Source organism: Thermobia domestica, chromosome 3, assembly GCF_964235325.1.
Source record: "Thermobia domestica chromosome 3, izTheDome1.hap1.1, whole genome shotgun sequence".
Lineage (NCBI taxonomy): Eukaryota > Metazoa > Arthropoda > Insecta > Zygentoma > Lepismatidae > Thermobia > Thermobia domestica.
In genome coordinates this window covers 261,695,011-261,714,732 of record NC_137456.1, presented here as the reverse complement: position 1 = coordinate 261,714,732, position 19,722 = coordinate 261,695,011, and the positions used below count along the sequence as shown (strand labels likewise).

General features: G+C 36.6%; 1 protein-coding gene across 1 annotated transcript in view; it reads left to right on the top strand.

Moving 5' to 3' along the window:
* Positions 1-597: 597 nt before the first annotated feature.
* The window catches only part of LOC145681033 (uncharacterized), a 557,303-nt gene continuing 538,178 nt past the window's right edge, over positions 598-19,722 (top strand). Inside the window, exon 1 of the mRNA XM_081752348.1 lies at positions 598-695. The gene's annotated coding sequence lies outside the window, so the exon portion shown is untranslated. The remainder of the gene's footprint in view (positions 696-19,722) is intronic.

Below are 19,722 nucleotides of genomic sequence, written 5' to 3'. Positions count from 1 at the left end.
CCCATTTAAAAAGCATTGTGTGTACTTCGACCCCCTGGAAAACGGGGTGAGCTCTAGGGGCTAAACCCTACAGTGTTTGTCACCTGGCATATTTATGTCACGTTTGAATAATTATTTCGACTGATACCCTACACTAAATCTGCTTATCTCATATATTAAGATCGAACATTGAAAAAGGAAGATGAAAAGATTAATCCATTTCAGGAAAGTGAAATTGCCTAAATGAAAAATCATCTCAACAGGTTTAACAAATAGGAAAAAAGCAAAGAAAAAATATTTACTCGTGACTCATAATTCAACAAGGGTTCTGGTTCTTTAAGTCATATATATATCAATGTGATCGGCCAATAAAATTACAGGACACCAACCTCGTCAGCATCAACGTTTGGAAACGGCTAAAAAAATATTGCTGCTTGCGTTGTTTGCGCTTTATTAAATAAGAACTAAGCTTCTGATCTTTAACCTCCAATTTTGAAATTACGGCAATTTAAATTAATATACCTTACAAGACAATAATTTGTAACAAAACTCAGTGATATAAGCTCAAGGGAACTCGGACTGCACCTAACGATAAAAAAAACTCAAATGAAATTAAAAGAGGACGCAACATTTTGTTCAGTTCGTTACATAGCTTTCAAACTAGATTGAGCGAGAATTCTAATTTTGTAATTTCTTTTGAGGAAACTTCTGATTAGGTAATATCTCCTTTTTCAGTTTAGTTGGTTTATGTTTATTTAGACTATAACAGCTTTCATATTAAATTAAGCTACATAGATTTGATAAATGACCAAGAGTTTTATCTGGTCGGGAAGTATCACAACAGATTCATTGTATATTAATCACTAAGTTTCTCCATGCAAAATACTTGCATATGGAACAAATTTTATTATGAGATAGGCAGAACTGTTAAAATGATGACTTTTTTAAGACATGCTAAGATCTATTCGCGATGATTTTACAATTTAAAACTTAGAACCTAAATACAGACAACTCAAAAATTAGTTATGATCTTTGACTTAGTGTTCTGTAATTTGTTCAGAATGGTGATGTAATGCTAAAGTGTGTAGTAGGTCCACACTCAACAGTTTTGAAAATGTATCTTATTCTTACCCCGGTATAGCTCGTTCTTCCAAAACTTTAAGGTGAGTATATGACAGATTATTAAAAAATGTTAGGTAAGCTTACGCAGCATTTGCTTCATTATATCACTGTGAGAACGTTTCAGTGTTAAATACGAACCATGATACCTATATAAAACATTAATTTAAATACATATTAAGTAGCAGAAATGCGTCATATTACGGTAAAGCTTTCTGATCTTGGATTTTTCCCTGATGTGATAACCTCAAGAAATCAGAACCGTCACCAATTAGCCTGTATCATATCAGGTAGAATTTTTAAAAAATAAGAAAGAGAAATTGATGAAGAAGAAAGATAATTCCACTATAACTTTTAAGAATCTCTAAGTAATTCTTGACAAAATTATACTTCTTTCAGTAATTATCTTCTTACAGGGTGCAAAATACTTATAGCAGGCGATATTACAATATCTTACTTGGCGCAGGTGAAGTACATGGAGGGATAAGAAAAGTAATTTTGAAAATTATTTCCATATCTCTTTTGGAAAATATTTACATCGAGAGACTTAAAACCAGCCCACTTGGCAGAGATGAAGTTCAGGGTAACCATAGAGCGCGACCAGCTGTGCATAGGGCTCTGCTTCGAAACCAGACCACGCTGAGTAGGCTTTGGTTTGGAGAATCACTGCGATCTATGACGAGAAAGCACAAAAGCTAATTTCATAATAATAACTTTTTAACTTTTATTAATCATTCGTCTTTTAAATTAAATGTTACTCTGGTTGCGTGCCTAGGTCATTACACACAGACTAGTTACCTATTTATTTCTGCCCAAGCTGGAACAAGCTGGATGGTCCTTGGCTACTTAAGAATGTGACCCTATACGCAAGAGCGTAAGCGGAGTTGGATATTAATGCAAAGGAATACTAGGGTGAATAAAAGCATGTAGTCACTAAGATAGTTTTGTGTTATGCTTAGATATTATAAACGAATCACAAAATTTATGGCCTTTATGTTAGAGATCACATCAGTGGCGTAGGCAGGAGGAGGTTCTCACACAAATTATAAGTGTGATGTTGGTGTGTATAAGCCCTCTTGACGATTTTTTCTCACACCACTCGATGAAATATGTTCTTCACCTCATAAATAAGTTTCTTAAACGTTGCTCTGTAAATTACTACTCTGTACAAACAACTAGCCTCGCATTCTTAATGCTCATCAAAATTATGTTTAACTTAAGCTTCTGCATTTTCTTGTCACGATTTTGAACAGCTTTAATTATCACATTACATTCAAGATTTTCAGTGTGCATATATCTTCTTCAATTTCAGCGTAGCATGTAGTATTCCAAGTTTTCCTCCTCAAAGTAGCATCCCTCCATGCTAGCCTTGTGGCTAGCACATGTGCCTTTGATGCACTTATAGCGAGATTGGTTTCTGAGGAGAGAGAAGGAAAAGTTAATGTCATAACCATTCACTTTCATTAATCGTTTCTCATTTAATGGAAAAGGACACAATTTTTGGAAGTTAAACTGTCATTTCGAAAACACTGAAATTCGCTTAATTTTTGCTAAGATATTCTCAACAGTTTACAGAGTTGTGTACCAATGTGAATTTCTTATGATAAAGGAGAAATATAATATGATGCTATTACATTCCATTTGATTCTTTTAGCGTCTCTTTCAGCAGCGATGCTATATGAGACGTGAAAGTATAACTAAACGTGGAATCCGCACCACATGAACTCCCGCTGGCAATTAAACAGCAGTCTCCTACGACAAAGGCGCAAACACTAATTGCTTACCCACGAGGAAGCTGTATTACATTCCGGGAAAGTAAATATGTCAGTTGGTACTTTATTGCCTGGCTACTTTTAATGCATTCACCTGCTAAAATATGTTTCGTACATTATAACTATGTGCTTCTACGCATAGTGATCAATTTGGCACGTATATGTAAAGCTTCAGTTTAACTTGACGTGTACATTTAAGGCTTCGGTTAAGAGCATCGCTTTCTTGTTTCATGTCATACATGGCTGCTCAGTCGAAGGTAAACTATACTCATTATAAACAAGCCAAAATGTTGTTGCCTCTTCTGTGGAACAATATATTTCCTCCGACTTTAAAGCGATATCAATATGTAAAGCATAAACGATAGAAAAGCATTTTTCTCGTTATCTACGTGTTTACTTAAGCCGGCTTATTCGTTCTATTTTCGTTTAATTTCCATTACAGCTATCACAGCTTTTCGGTCTGAACACACACGATAATCCTTGATGAATAAGGAACTGAAATTCTTAAACAACCGGTTCTGTATATTATATATCGAATTCGGAAAAAGTTCCGGAACGGTCCAATATCTCTCGAAATATACATACCAGCAAAACAAAACGAAATACGTTTTATATATTTTTAATAAAGCTATCTACTGATACCAGAATGAACCCACTATCCTTACCCCATTTGGGGATACGGGAGGGGGTAACTAAAATTTTAAATGGGAAAACCCATTTTTTATTGCGTATTTTGATTCTTCAAGCATTTTCATATGTATTTTTGGTACCCAAATAATGAATTCATACTTTTAACTTTGATAAAAATAATCTATTTGTCCAACAACTTGGACGTAGTAGCAATCTGCCACCTTGGAGTGCTTCATTAACGTGAGTCCCCTCGCGTCTCACAAATCGGTGTGCTTGATTAACGTGAGTCCCCTCCCCTCTCACAAATCGGGGTGCTTGATTAACGTGAGTCCCCTCGCCTCTCACAAACACTGAAACATGGAAGAAATTATGTCCTAAAATGTTCAAATTGGCTAGCTACCCGCTCTTGGCAATGTGCTAACCGAAAATAACTTCTTGCGAAACAGTTTGCAATACCTCTGGTGTTATCGACTTTGAAAGATTGCGTATTCTCTCTTTCAGCTGGGCAATATTTTCCGGTTTGATCTCGTAAACCTTACCTTTTAAAAACCCTCAATGAAAGAAGTCAAGAGGAGTTAAATCATCTTGGTGATCTTGGTGGCCAATCTATTGCACCTCCAATCCATCTTCAAGGGAAAATATCATTTAGCAAATTTCGTACAGCAAGCGTATAGTGCTGTGGAGTCCCATCGTGTTGAAACCATACACGGTCAAATGCATTTCCAACGATTTCTTGTATTGCAGGTATTATTGTGTCCTGTAACATATTGAAATACCTTGCAACATAAAAAATTTCCGTCAATAAAAACGGTTCAACAATACGATTACACAAAAGTCCTTCCAAAACGTTCAGTTTATGCTGATACTGGCTATGAGAATCCCTCATCCAGTGAGGATTTGTATCAGACCAATACCTCATATTATGCCTATTGAGAGAACCATTTAACTCAAATGTAGCTTCGTCAGTGAAACAAGTCCAGAAAAAACTATTATCATGAACATACCGTTGCATTATAATGTCGTAAAATTCAATTCTACGATCAAAGTCATCCTCTGGGAGTTCTTGTACTAATTTAATTGTATAAGGATGATATTTTTAACTTGGAAACATTACGAACTGAACGTTCACTTATTGCTACATATTGGGCTAGTTTCCTGGTCGATGTATGACAATTGTGTTGAAAATGTAGTAACACTTCCAATGACATATCATAATTTGTCGCAGTTTGAGGTCTTCCAGATCTTGGTTCGTCTTTAACCGAACTCGTTCGTTCAAAACAAGTCGCTGTCCGAAATACAGTTGACTTTGATATAGCTTGTCGTTCTGCATTAGTGTCATTGAATAAATCTGCAACTTCCTGGTATGATCGTAATCTCTATCTCCATATCCGTCATCATAAGGATAGTTATTCTTTCTCCTTCCGAAAGACATATTGCCAAATAATTAGCGACAGAGCTAAACAAACAAACCTAATAAATTGATAAAGGTTAATTTACCTATGGATTTGACAGCAAAGTACAAAGCTGAGCTTTACTCTCAACAAAAGATGTACGCAGTTTAAACTCTGCAAGCAAACTGAAGTCTGACCAATTTGACTGCCTTCTACTACATGCATAGGTCGCACAAGTCGCTCGCTATAAGCGTGAGAACTGAAATAAACAATGTTATTCCTTGTGGCCACACGGTCAGCGTCCTTCCCTTTAAGGTCGGGAGTTCGATCGCCGCTCAGGGCAAGATCTTTTGTTACTTCCCAAATAATAATTCCATACGCTTTAAGTTCAATTAGTATTTTATTTAAGTTATATTCAATACAAATTCTGATAATTGTTTTACAAACCAGCTTTATAAAGTGGTTCTTAATAGTAGGGTAATTAGGATTAGAGTTGATAGGGTAATTTACAAGAAAATCGCCATTTTTGTAGCAATTTGTATTTTTCAGAGTTTATTTAAAATGTACGAATTCATTATTTCAGTAGAAAAATACAATAAAAATTTTACTCTGCGAAGGATTCGAATTCACAACCTCTACGTCCACAGTGCAATACGCTAACGATTCCAACAGTTATACCAGTTTCCATTTCAAATTTTGAAGTTGCCCCCCACCGTTGGACGTATTAACGAGACGCCACTGGTCTCGCTAATATTTTATTGCATTCTACACATACGATTTGGTAATGCAATTTTTTGTTTGAAGGCTATACGTGCAGTATTAGCTGCCATATAGGCCTGGTAAGTTCCTATTGAATTACCCTGTACATATTTCGAATCTGCTGCATAATTTTGTTTCAGTTGAAGATAAAGGAAAGCAATTTAAAAATCTTTTTCGAGTTCCTTCGTTGTGCTTGCATTATGTTCTGAAACACACCGGTCACGAAATTATCGTGACAAAATTTCCGGTGACGAAATTACCTACATGTTAATATTTTGATGACAAAACTATCGTGAGAGATTTTCACCGCCCTGTCGTTCACCTCTGGTGCTTGTGGCCCTAGTTTAATCCAGACTCACTCCTAGTAGACTTTGTGGTGGACGAACACCGTATTCGTGGGTTTTGTCTGGGTTCTCCCGTTTCCTCCTACTTTATTCATTCCACTTTCTCAACACCCCCATCTCCTTTATCCTAGCAGGCATAATTAGGTGACGAAAACTTTAATATTTCATTTCTATGATCTATGGTACCCAGAGGGTCAATAACTAGTTCAGAAAAAAACTCTTCTCTACTTTGTACTTCTATTTCTGGAGATACAGATGTAAACAAAATGGAAGTACAGTCGACTAGAAAACACAAAATAAAAATGTACAATGGCGATGAGAATAAATTAAGGTGCATGACATAAAAATTCATGTATACAAATACTCAACCGTACATTCGCATGGAAGTAAGGTTTCGAACGTAAAAAGAAATTACTGCAGTCAGTGGAAGTAAGCATAGAGCAAAAGAACTTAAATTATCATTAGAATGGGCTATATTGTTACCATCTTGAGTATAACTTTACAGTTACTACATGGAGTGTAACGATATTGTTTAAACATAGAAGTTTCACCGCTTTAGAAAATACGTCTTTTTTGTCACATGGGCTAAGCTAAAGAGTAAGTGCTACACCGTTTACTAATCAAATAACACTATTGAGCCAATTCTTTACATAAAGTCTCGGTGATGCATAAGTATCTGGGACCACAAATTGAGTCCTGTGTGTCGAAATTCAAATATCTGAGTATAAAACATATATGCTATCTTTCCGTTAACGTGTCATAATGTAGAAAATCATAATGCAAAGTGTCTGCTATTTACTACGTAATACGACGTAGCAAGTCAACATTGTGCAGGTCAAGTTTAGTCACATCATAGTTTGTAAAATTTACAAGTATTGCTCAGCATGAAAATACATGTTTATAAGGGGTTCAAGTCAAGTTTCGGCACACTACTCGAAGTAACTGTTGACAAATTACCATTCTGTTACTACTGTTCTCTTATTGTCTTCCAAAACATTTACATTGAGTGATATGATATTGCTCCATTTAGTAAAGATGAATTTCAAGGTAATCGCGATAAGTAATTATTAAATAATTACAATTGTACTTCTATTCGCGTATAAATACAGTGTCTGAGTATGCGAAATATATAACAACAGTACAAGAAACACAAAGGAGCATCAACTAGAAGAGTACGAATACACTTAAAGCAAGTCAGGGCAGAGTATGACTTATGGGCAGCGCGTGTTCTTCCAAAGAAGCAATTACGCCAGCGACGGTGAGTACACGCGTACGGAGGATAGTGAAATCACGTAAGTTTTCGCAACGATACGAGTACCAATAGCAGTTGTAATGGTTTCACAGTAAAAATGCTATACTTGTAACCATAAATCACAGATTTAGTACACAGTGATGAATACTCTGGTGGCAGAAAATACTAATACCGTATTCGCCCTTCATATATAGATTCACTTATTTTAACCATGGGAAAGGACTTGTAATGATTTTCTATTAGTAACCTTACACCATTAAATCTAAAATACAGCTGTATTACTTAGTATTTAATTCTGACGTTTGCAGAAATTTGTTCGTATGATAATTCCATGGTGAGTAATGGATTTTTACGTGTACAATTTACAAAATGTGGTGTGCCTAAGCCAGTAGCGTTGCTAGAATTTTTCCACGGGGGCAACAAAGGGCCCATGAAAATTTTGAGGGGACCATCTCTAATGAATGAAAGTTTTGATTAACATATTATATATATATATATATATATATATATATATATATATATATATATAGGGAAGGATTTACGGGTGCACATGACCCCCCTCTTCGTTGTAAATATACACTGTCTAAAACGCGAAATTAGCAATAGCAATAGTTTAAGTCGATTTTCTGAAGTAAAAGAATTGGCAAGGAAAACAGTATTCCTCATTCACACTACAGATCCCTGAAAACATTTTAAAAAATTTAAATTTAATTCAAATGTACCGATTGTTATTCGTACACCCCCGTCTGATAATCCCTGATCCCACCCTATATAAATAGATTATATATAGCCCGGCCATTTATGTAATATCAACCTCCTAAATATGTCCATAAATACAAAACAAAAATCGCCTAAAAATGTAAGAAATGTGTAATATTATATAAGAATATGTAATATTACATATGTTACATATTTATGAAAACGTAATATTAACACGCATATGAGTATGCAGTATTTAAACGAATTATGAAAATAAAACGGAAAATCTGTTACCCTTTATCCTGCTTTATGCAAGTCGCCCAATGCAATGAAATGCTTGAACAGCTGAGACAGCCATACGCCATTGACGTAACTGATTACAGGATAATAAAAATCAGAAGTGAATGAAGGAAGATGTGAATCGGCTAGAGAGAAACAGGAAAGCCCCGAGAAAAGCAATGCATAGGGTATTTGTACGTCAACAATCACATGTGGTGTGCTGTGGTCCCGTTTCAAATCTAGAACCTTTTACGCTAAATGCGCATCCGTCACAACGGCCCAATCTTGAAATGAATTATACGCAATATACAAATTTATACTAAAAGCAACTTAAGACGAAATGTATTGTTTTAAATAGTATTTATTTCATGCAGAGAAAAGCAGTTCTATATCTTTTAAACAATACCAGCTGAACTATGATTGAAGAATATTTCCACTAATGAACATTTTTAATTTGAAATAAAGTATTTACAAAAGATGTGCCAGCAGTTCAATTAAGTGTTGTCCACAATGGGTTACAAGGTACATTTCCAAATGATCAGAAGTAAAATTTTGTCGGCGATCGGATAAAATATTCTTGTATGCAGAGAATGATCTCTCCACATCACATGAGGTAACAGGAGCGTATTTCAACAGAGGAATGTAGTTGGGGGAAATATTTCGGGGGGGGGGGTTCTTGTTCCACCATTGAGAATCTCTCACACTGCCAATAGACTGTCGTAATTCGGGTTTCTTTCCAGCCCTGCATTTAGTTTCTTTCGACCTTTTTCTCCTACATCTCAACACACGTCTTGCAGCAGTGTCTTTGCATCCTCTATGATTTCCATGAATTCCGGGAGATGCCGCCCAACAGTCTCTAGCTTTTTAATGTTTGTACGTAGCCAACCAAAATTGCTCTCTATGTGTGCGATATCACACGTTACTTTTGAGTCATTAAACAGTTTCTGAGCAATGGTAACTGACACAGCAGACTCCGATGGAAATGAATGAACAACAGGCTTGATTTTTTGAAAATGTTGATTGTAGAAATGTACTGCTTGTATCCAAGTGCCCCATCGCGTTAGCACAGACTCCGGAGGAAGTGGTACGCCAGGCAGTTGATCTCTGTAAAATTGAACACGTTGTGGCGCCTTAACAAACATTTTTTCGTGAAAAAATCTAGTTGATTTACTTCGCAAAAATTGTCTCTCGCCTCTTCAGCAACACGCTGAAGAGCATGCGCCATACAGGTGAAATGAATTAAGTGAGGGTAAAAAAAACTAAGTGCTCTAGCCGCTTTTAACATGTACGCTGCACTGTCTGTATAGAGAACAATGGCTTTTTCTTCCTGAACTCCTCCCGGCCACACTTTAAGACCGATGTTTACAAAGCGAGCAATCGTGGAATGGTTCGTGCGTTCCAGCAATTTACACGCAATAAGATCGGATTTAGATGCAACATCTTCACTTAACTTTCCAATCACTAAATTTGCTACATAACGTCCCAAAACGTCTATTGTTTCGTCCACAGAAATCCAAATATTTGAACTACCTATTTCTGCCCTAATAGTACATATAGCTTCCCTATAATATACTTCGACATAACACTTTTGAAGAGTGGATTCGTCAGGAATTCGACGAACGCAGTACTTGTCCAGAAAAGCACGGTATTTTGGCACTTGAACTTTGTTCCAAGGAATGTTTGCTGCTATCTACTTGGCACAAGCCTTTGAAAAACTCACTCAGTAAAGTATCGTGATGCATTTGTGTCAAGAGTATTTATTTTTGCAGTTCGCAAATTTTTATCTTTTGCATGGAGTGCACTTCATGCATGTTGTTCTAACTGAGATTTCATTGAACATCCATTTTTTTATCGCACACTTGGCACAACACCGCTTTACCGTCAGTAGTAAATGCAGCATTGATAGTTACCCACGATCGCAATTTCGCGAATAAAGTTGAGGCAACCGGAGCCATTTCTAACTTCGACAGTCAATACAGAACACGTGCGTTCTGCAACTGGAATACTAGAGTAATGCCCTCCTCTCATTCAGTTGAACAAGCGAAATTCTTTGAAAGCTTATGTTACCGGCTATGATATTGCCATTGTCGCCAGCTTCTTGGAATGAACTTTTGCAGTAAATTCCTGGAAGCACACTAGCATACAGTTTTAACTTGAATTGCAGGATTTGCTTTCACCTTTTTTTTAATTTCCCCTCCGACCTCCAATAACAATCCAATAGATTCCATTTAGGAATTTTCTGGACAGTCGATCTGTCTTCCTCCAGAGTTGAGAATAAAGGGCGCTGCTAATGTACCCCGGAGGGAGGATTTTACTTGTTTCTTCTTATATTTCTTTTGTTATCGGCGAAAATTCTGCATAACATGGTTTGACAAATAAAAAAGAGATATATTTCTCTTTCGTAAAGAAACGAAAAGGCAGACATGACAAAATTGAATCTAAATGCAAGCCTTGCACAGTTGGAGAGTTTATTTTTTATTTTAAATTAAAATTTCAGTAAATACAAAATTTTTAAGACAGTTTTATGTAAAAAATGTAGAAACCACAGATATATGTAATATTGGTCAAAATATGTAAAAATATGTAATTACATATAAATCCAGGCATTATATATATATATATATATATATATATATATATATATATATATATATATATATATATATATATATATATATATATATATATATATATATATAACTAGGGCACATTAACAATTGATTTTCATTCTAATATAAGTAAGTTGTTACTTAATCATGGCATTCAAAATGTACGAGAGCCCCGAGAAAACCCACGAGCACGGTGTTCGTCCACCACGAAGTCCACACGGCGCGAGCTGGGATCGAACCAGGGACCCCAAGTACCGGAGGTGAACGCTCTACCAGTGAGCCACCGCGCACCACCATTAAAAGAAAACTGAACTTATTCTATTTATTGTAATAGAGAAAGAATACTTAGCTATCTTAATGAAAATGAAATCAATGTTCATCTACAGCACTTCAAACAGTTTTATAAACTAAACACTTTCGTTACCTTTCTAAAACTTTTAATATAAAAGTATTATTACGTGTCAAAGGAAACTACTTTGCGTTGTGTTAAATGGTAGAACGGACAGTATTATTTCAGAAAAGGTGGAAGATTATAAATTTGAATAACAGCGCTCCGTTTATTTTGTCCTGTTAAAATAGCTGATTTCACTTGTGTGTTTGGCATCTGTAATACATAGAAGCATTGATCAATACCAGTTTGTAACAGTTTACGTTACCAAAAGAAAACGTATGCAGTTTACTTAAGTAATTAATATAATTGTACATTAATACAAAAACAAAGGTATGATCAACCATGTGCATTTGAGCTCAGCGGTATTACAATGACTTCAGATTCGGAAAACGATGTAATCGATCCTCGTGAGCAAATATTTCGACTTAGGAGTTTACCAAGATTCTTCCTCAGTTCACAAGAGAAATGATTATGACCCAATTGATTCATTGCCCTCATTTCTGTTCTCTGAGCCTTGGATGTTTAAAAGCCTTAAAATAAATCAAAATGTAGTTGAAATTAGTGTTGTAAAGGCCTGGAAGAAACCGAAAATTTTGGTTAAACGGTTTTTTAAAAAAACGGTTTCTAATAAACGGATTTTTACCGTTTTTCCCGAGCTTGAAACAAAATGGAAAAATTGGAAAAAATTGAGTTTTCGAACATTTTACTACATTATGCTTTTAAAATGAAAACTATTTTATATTTACTAGTTTAGAGTTAAGATCATCGAGTACTTATGTTTCTTGTATTAAAATAGGGAAATTTTGTGGCAACCGATATATCTGCACCACTCATTTAAAGTTAGCACCGTGATAGAGTGGAGTTATGGCTACAAAAATACTAAAATGAAATCCTAGTTAGATTAATTAATATAGACGCATTTAAATTAAGTAACCTTACAAAGTTACCGATTTATGACAGGGAAGAGACGAGTAAAATTGAGGTTGAACCTAGAAGTAATTGTAATAAAATGTATTTTTGTTGATTCTGGTTCTATTGAGTGTCCTAAATAAAATATCAAAAGTCTACTAAAATCTGAGTACGGGAGAGTCGCATCTTGGGCCGCAATCTTGAATATTTTTATAAACCATTTTGATAAACATTTCTTGTAATATCCTCGCAATGAATCAGGATAGAGACTTGGTTGTTGTTCCAAATCGAAGCTAATGAACAACACAATCACCAAAAGGTACAACTGGTATAATTGTTTGAAGAATTATTTAAATATGGTTACTGTTAGGCTGAAAATGTTGCTGAGTTTGTCTTGTTTTGTCACTTTCGTGGCTAGTAGTTATGAAATTCTCCGCGATACTGGAAAACACCTCGAAATAAAATTAATAGATCCCAGTTTTAGCTTTCCATCGACACCTATGTCTAAAATTAAGGGAACTACGTGGTTTTATGCGATGCTGGGTGTTGTATTGTAAGTCACTCACATATGCAATTCTGGTACTATGGATAGACATCAAAACAAGAAGGAAGTTAGCAGAAATAACAAGTAACATTTTGCATCAATGGGTAAAAAATACCCGACTGACTGTGGAACATTTTACGTCTTCTAGGGTCAAGGATATCTGACTGGAAGGGCGTGAGTCAACTGGTTCACAAAAATGAACATCATACTATATCATCGGTGGTTTTCCTCCCTATTATCAACATGGATCCATTCTGTCAACGCTGTTATTATAGCAAAGTATTCAGCACGTTACAACCAAGTTTCCATAGTAACCTTTGACCAGATGTTGTACTTGAAAACAGTTGGAATAGTAAGCAACGTATCACAAGGTAACCCGTTAAAGAAATGTATCCTCGGAGTAGGAGGTCTACACACGATAAAGAGTTTCCTTGGGTGCAAGGGTTTTGTCATGACAGGATCCGCTTTGGCTAAATTGTTAGAAGTAATTTTTGCAGGAAACACAGTGAAGCATATGCTGTCGAGCAAAGCAATTTCCAGAACTATTAGCGACCACATACTGGTGTCATCAGTTCTTAGTACTATTCTAGCTAATTAAGCAGTTAGTACAGAACCTGAAAGCACTGATATAGCCATAGCACTGTTAACATTTAAACGACTTCTGAAAGAAGAAATGTTGGCTTCCGAAATTTCTAATGATGTAATCAGCAGGCTTTGCAAAAAAAAAAGTACAGGATAAAAAATGGAACTGAAAACGAGCAGAAAGCTGCACTGTCGATGGTGCACATTGAAATCGTGGATGTCCTGAAATCATTTGTTAAAGCTGAAAGAACAGGCAATTGGGAAATGCATTTGCATACGACAAATGAAATGCTTCCTGTTTTGCAGCACGTGGCCCTAATTCGTATGGAAGTTAAGCATGAATAAACTTACAAAGCATGTTAAAACTTGAAGATGTGGCTAAAAACGTACAAGCAGCTTTCATGAGTGGATTACATGTTGTAATTCAGAGTAATAGTTTTTGGCCGTTCAGAGTAACTCTCTAGGATATGCTAATTGAGAAGGTACTAATGAGGGACATAAAAGGCATTGGCAATGGCAATGGCTTAGCACATGGTAAAATGATGACACCAGAGCAACAGATCATATGTTTAATATCGCGACCTATTTGTGCACTCCTCTGAAAGGGAATACAAGAGGTTGTTGAGATTCAACAGGCGATGACTAAGCAACGGTGGGGTGTTGACTGCCACAGGGTCTGACTGCCACAGCCAGTTATTGGTGCTGATTGCCACGACTGGCGATGATTGCCAATATCAAGGTGCTGACTGCCACGATGGCATGCTGACTACCACGAGTCTGAGAGAAAGTTGCTAGACGTAACATTACCGAACGCCAAGAAGCTTAAAAGAAACTAGATGAACCTTAGGATCGTGTTGCTCCTAACACCTAACAAAGGTAAACAGGACTTTGTATGTACAATCATGTCCAAAATTATTGTCATATGATTATAAATATGTTGTTCTAAAGCAAACGCCAAAAATATAGGTGGGTTGCGCGCGCAACAAAAAGTGGGTGGAGAGAGCAACAGCCAACTAGCAACGTACGCACTTACCACCTTTACATTAGTCTTGCTCAGTCACTGTCAAGGTTTCATGTTTCGCGCGCGTGTTGAGGGGAAGGGGATGGCACATGACAAGGGAGAGTTAACAACAGCAAGCTGTAAGGAGCGCGCGCAACCCGCCTATATTTTTGGCGTTTGCTTTAGTAATATAATTTGATAACGAATTCGTCTGGTATTTCTTATAATGTCAGTATGTGTATAATCGGCAAAGACAAGTATGTTGTAAATTTCATGTCAAAAGAGCAGTAAATAAGAACAATAAAACGAAAATAAAATTTTCTTGTCCATTTAGTTACATTTTATTTTACTCATTATCATTTTCGTATGAAATTTACCACAAATTCTTTTCCTATGAAATTTACCACAAATATACATTTCCTGACTATACACATAATATAAGTATCAAAAGTACTCTGCAAATTATCAAATTATATTCTTACAATAATACAGTTATAGATATGCGACAATAATTTTGGACATGAGTGTACTTTCAGTTTTGTCAGGGAACGGGGCGTACAAAAGTGGTACGATTTATGTATTCTTACTTGAACTCCCTATGCCAGCATGAACTGTGTACAGCTGCGCAAATTGTTTCGAGCAGCTCTTGAAAGTTCCATCAAAAAAGCACTGCTGGTTGTCCCTCACAAGGGAAATTGAGGAGAAAGCACTCGCCTGCAGAGAAACTAAACATGCCGTTTGAAGTCCCAATTCATGCTGATTATAACAAGCTCATAAAATTCCTGTATGGTTGAGAACGGTTCGAGATATTCAACTTGGAAGTTTATATGAGAAAATGAGGATATACACATTTATACGTGTTAAGTACAACAGAATTAGTAAGGAATATTGACATACGAATTGAAAGCTATCGGAAGTAACAGAAAAAAGTGTTTCGCAATTACTAATGGGTTTGTTAGATACAATTAGTCATTACAATGTTCACAATAATCATAGGTTAGAGATGAAAATTGATCACTGTTGTTCTTCTGTTTTATGAATAAATGACGCAGGCAAAAGACTCCCTTGCACCATGAACATTTTATATGTACAATTGTGTTGCATCCGTCAAGAGAACAGTTCGCAGAAAGAAAGCAAAAATCAAATTCGACAAGTGATTCAAAAGTTATAGGCCTATAATTTGTTCGTAACCTGCCTTGCAGAACGCACACTGAAACAATCCAATGTATCGCGGTGATCGAAAGTGATTCGTATGGACACGAATTTTATTTGATTGTTTCGTTGCTACATTATAACGTCCAGATGAAGAAGATTCATACTATGTACAAATCTCCTGCCATAATTTTTGATTGATCGGAATCAAAACACATCAAATGGTTGCACAAATCGTGTGCAATTCTTTGGTATCTTCTCAACCATTAGGTCTTTGCCATCCGTCATGAAACTTGTGATGGACAATTTGTCTGTGAATGGACCCCAGTGATCAAGCAATAGCAAGTTAAACCATTAGGCTTCGCCATGGGTGAGAATACTTAACGCATTGAAACGTGCATCCACACATTTTCTCATATAACTTTCCAAGCTGAATATCTCGAACAGTTCTCAACGTACAGGAGTTTTATTACCTGTTGTAATCAGCATGAATTGGTCCTTCAAATGACATGCTTATTTCTCTGCAGGCGAGTGCTTCTCATAAAAAACTTCCCTTGTCAGCTAGCTTCAGACCATCATATCCATTACATAATACAATAAAACAATTAATATAAACAATGAAATGTGCAAATTGTACATATAACAGAAAAGATAATCCCTTTATAAACATCCAAGTGTATGTCGTTCCACTTAGTGAGCAACTATGTAACTTATAGGATGCCACATAGATGTGCTGTGATGATTACTAAATTAATCCCTAATTAATCCCTACTAAATGAATTAATTAATCATAAATTTAGTACGAGGGATTAATTCCTCTCTTTCCAAATACAGTCTCTCCCAGGCTTGTAGCAGTCAGCACGCCGTCGTGGCAGTCAGCACCTTCATATTAGCAACCAGCGACCGTCGTGGCAATCAGCACCAACAATTGGCTGTGGCAGTCAGCACCCGTGGCAATCAGCACCTATCCTAAGTAACATATCTTTGACCAAATCCCGCGTGAAGCTTGTCAACAACGACACACAAAAAGATACGGAATTTGTGGAACAACACAGCGTTTTCCATCCTTACCAAAATCTAAGAAACGTAATTACAAGCATCACACATTTTGCAGTAACAAATCCTGAAATGGATGAAGAAGTAGGGAGCAGAATTCTTGTTGATGTAAATGATAAATTGGTTATACAATTTTCGTTCAAGAGAAACAAAATGGTGAAACCAATGAGGTAGTTAAGACGAAGGATAAAATATTTTACACAGACCTTCAACTGCTTTTCCAGCGTCATCTCATTCGCACAAAAAGCAGTGAATTTCATTTTGAAACATGTTTTCCATTACGAGCTATGTATACCTTGTCTCAAAAAGGTTGAGCTCATTCTTTATTGGTGTTTTGAGGCAAAAAAATTCTAAGTCCAACTTTGGATATCTTCGGAAAAAAGTAAACCTGCTTCGAACCTCCAAGCCAGCCTTTGCAATCGGGAAAGAGTTTGCAGATGTGTTTTTCTCCTTTTAAATATAATAAGACTTGTTACCAAATGTAGAAAAGAAGCAGCATTGATTGACATACATAATGATACAATATTTCTCAAGCTTATAGTAATGTCAGCACATGCTTATTTGTCATTTAGCTCTACATACGTAATAGAACATTTTGATACGTAGAGGAATCTTTCCATATGTAAAAGAATGCTCAAAGTTAAGACATAGAACATAATTATCGCCTGAGTACTAAAATAAAAGTCAAAGTAGAACAAAAACAGCGTTTGCGTATCTTGAGAATCATTATAGATCGCTAGAAGCATAACTTGTGTTATCTTAGTGGTAAGCTGGTGGATTTCAAATCCTAAGGTTGTGAGTTTGATTCCCATCAGGGTCAATGCTCTTTTATGAAAGTCTATTTTCCGCAATGCATAAAACACATTTAAAATAATTACATTAAAATACATCAGTTATATATATATATATATATATATATATATATATATATATATATATATATATATATATATATATAGTAAGGTTCCGCATGTTTACACGTCATGCAGGAACCACGTGTGAACTACATGTGCTAGTAATAAATAACAAACAGACGACGGTCCCGAAGAGGAGTCGATCACCATCGCCAACAGTCGGAAGGACGAGAATCAACAAAGGAAGCCGACAAGACAGGATAAAAAGGACCTGCACGCCTCAACCAACATCAATCTTCCCGGATTGATCAAAACACCTAAAACAACTCTCACGACGCTTGGTCACCGAGAGGTACCCATCCTTATACCCACGACGCTTGGCCACCGTGTTAATTTCCTCTTTCTCACGACGCACGGTCACCGAGAGAGATATATCTAATCTACACCCATCTCACGACGCTTGGTCACCGAGAGTACCTCACCTCTAAGCCCACGACGCTTGGTCACCGGGCTCCTATCTAATCTTACCTAAATATTAGTGGAATTTCTTATTATAATTTGTGTACATCAAGAATTTTAAAAAGCCGACTACCAAAAGAATCTACGAATTAGATCTCTCTATATGTCAACCTCACCCGATGTACTCTATCTGCAAGACACAGTCTCAAGCCCGTTCTCAGGGAACTGATTGCCTCTACAACTTAGTATTCCGAAATTTGACAGCTAATTGACACTTGATTCCTACTCTTTCCAAAACTTCTTTATCTTCTTTGCTATTTTTGGTGAGATGCTTATCTTCTCTCCGGATACAAGGAATCCTAGTACTAGGAGTTCTCTATATAACAGGTGCGTCTTCTTGGGGTTGGCTCGGAAGTCGCGTTTCCTTAATTTTTGGAATAAAAGTTCCAAATCTGAGAGTTGTTGTTCCCACGTATAAGAACCTATGACGATGTCATCTGCAAAATTGGTTATGCGTTTTAGTAAGCCGTCTAATAGCATTTTTATTACTATGGTTAAAGATTGGGAAGAGGAACAATGACCCATTACGCATCTAAGGAATTTATAACTTTTGTGTGTATGATTTACCTCGAAAGTCCTGTATTTAGTGCCTTTTGCATGCGATTTTATCTAGAAGTACGACTGCGAAATGTCCAAGGTTGAAATTAGTTTGTTCCCTTTTAAAACCTGTAAAACGTCCTCTGTATTTTGAAACGGTATGCTTAAGTATTTTGTATAACTATTACATGCCTGGAGATTCAACACAAGCCCGAAATCTAAACTGTTTGGCTTTTTGATCGCAATTAAAATCGAGGAGAAATTACTAGTCTGTATCTCCGTTATGATTTTGGCATCTAACAGCTGTTTTATCTGCTTATCAATTTGATCTCTTATCCCTAATGGAATTGGTGAGGAACGGTGATGAAATGACGCACTTTTATCTATACAAATTTTATGTTCATATCCTCTAAAGCAACCTATATCCTCTGGGCTGTATGAAAACATCCCTTTATTTGTACAAGCGTGTGGTTATGAACGCTCGCTAATCTCACAGCCTCCTTCTTTTGCAGTATGTATCATCTTCTTCCAATCATTATCACGGCCGCCATAGTTCTTCTATTTTTCGCCTTCCTATATATTCTATACCGCCGCCTCAGGATACGGCCAGCCCTAACATCTCCACTCGCATCGAGATCTCACATCCACTATCGATAGCCTCGTCCCAGTCGGTACCAGAGACAGTATTACCATCATCACAATCTGCTACGGCCCTCACTATAAGCGACCTAGTATATGTATACTAACTGTAATCACCAGAGCTTCGGTAGCCTCTCCTTTGAGGGAGATGACGTAATATACGGATCCTGCTTAGATTAAGAGGACAAACTGTCAGTGCTCCAACTTCAACTTTCTTTATGTGATAATATCTCAAACAGTGATATCAGTGATCAGTGCTTTTTAACTTTGATTTTGTGTTTCAGTGTTATAGTGATTTCCAGTGTATACTGTGCCCAATATGCAGATTCCATGTGTTGGCACACACCAAAAAAATAATCCAGTGGCTTATTTTTTTCTACGCCCCGGGGGTGGAAGGTTCCGCATGTCTACACGTCATGCAATAACCATGTGTGAACTACATGTGTTAGTAATAAATAACAACAAACAGACGACGGTCCCAAAGAGGAGTCGATCACCATCGCCAACAGTCGGAAGGACGAGAATCAACGAAGGAAGCCGACAAGACAGGATAAAAAGGACCTGCACGCCTCAACCAACATCAATCTCCCCGGATTGATCAAAACACCTAAAACCCCTCTCACGACGCTTGGTCATCGAAAGGTACCCATCCTTATACCCACGACTCTTGGTCACCGGGCTCCTATCTAATCTTGCGTAAATATTA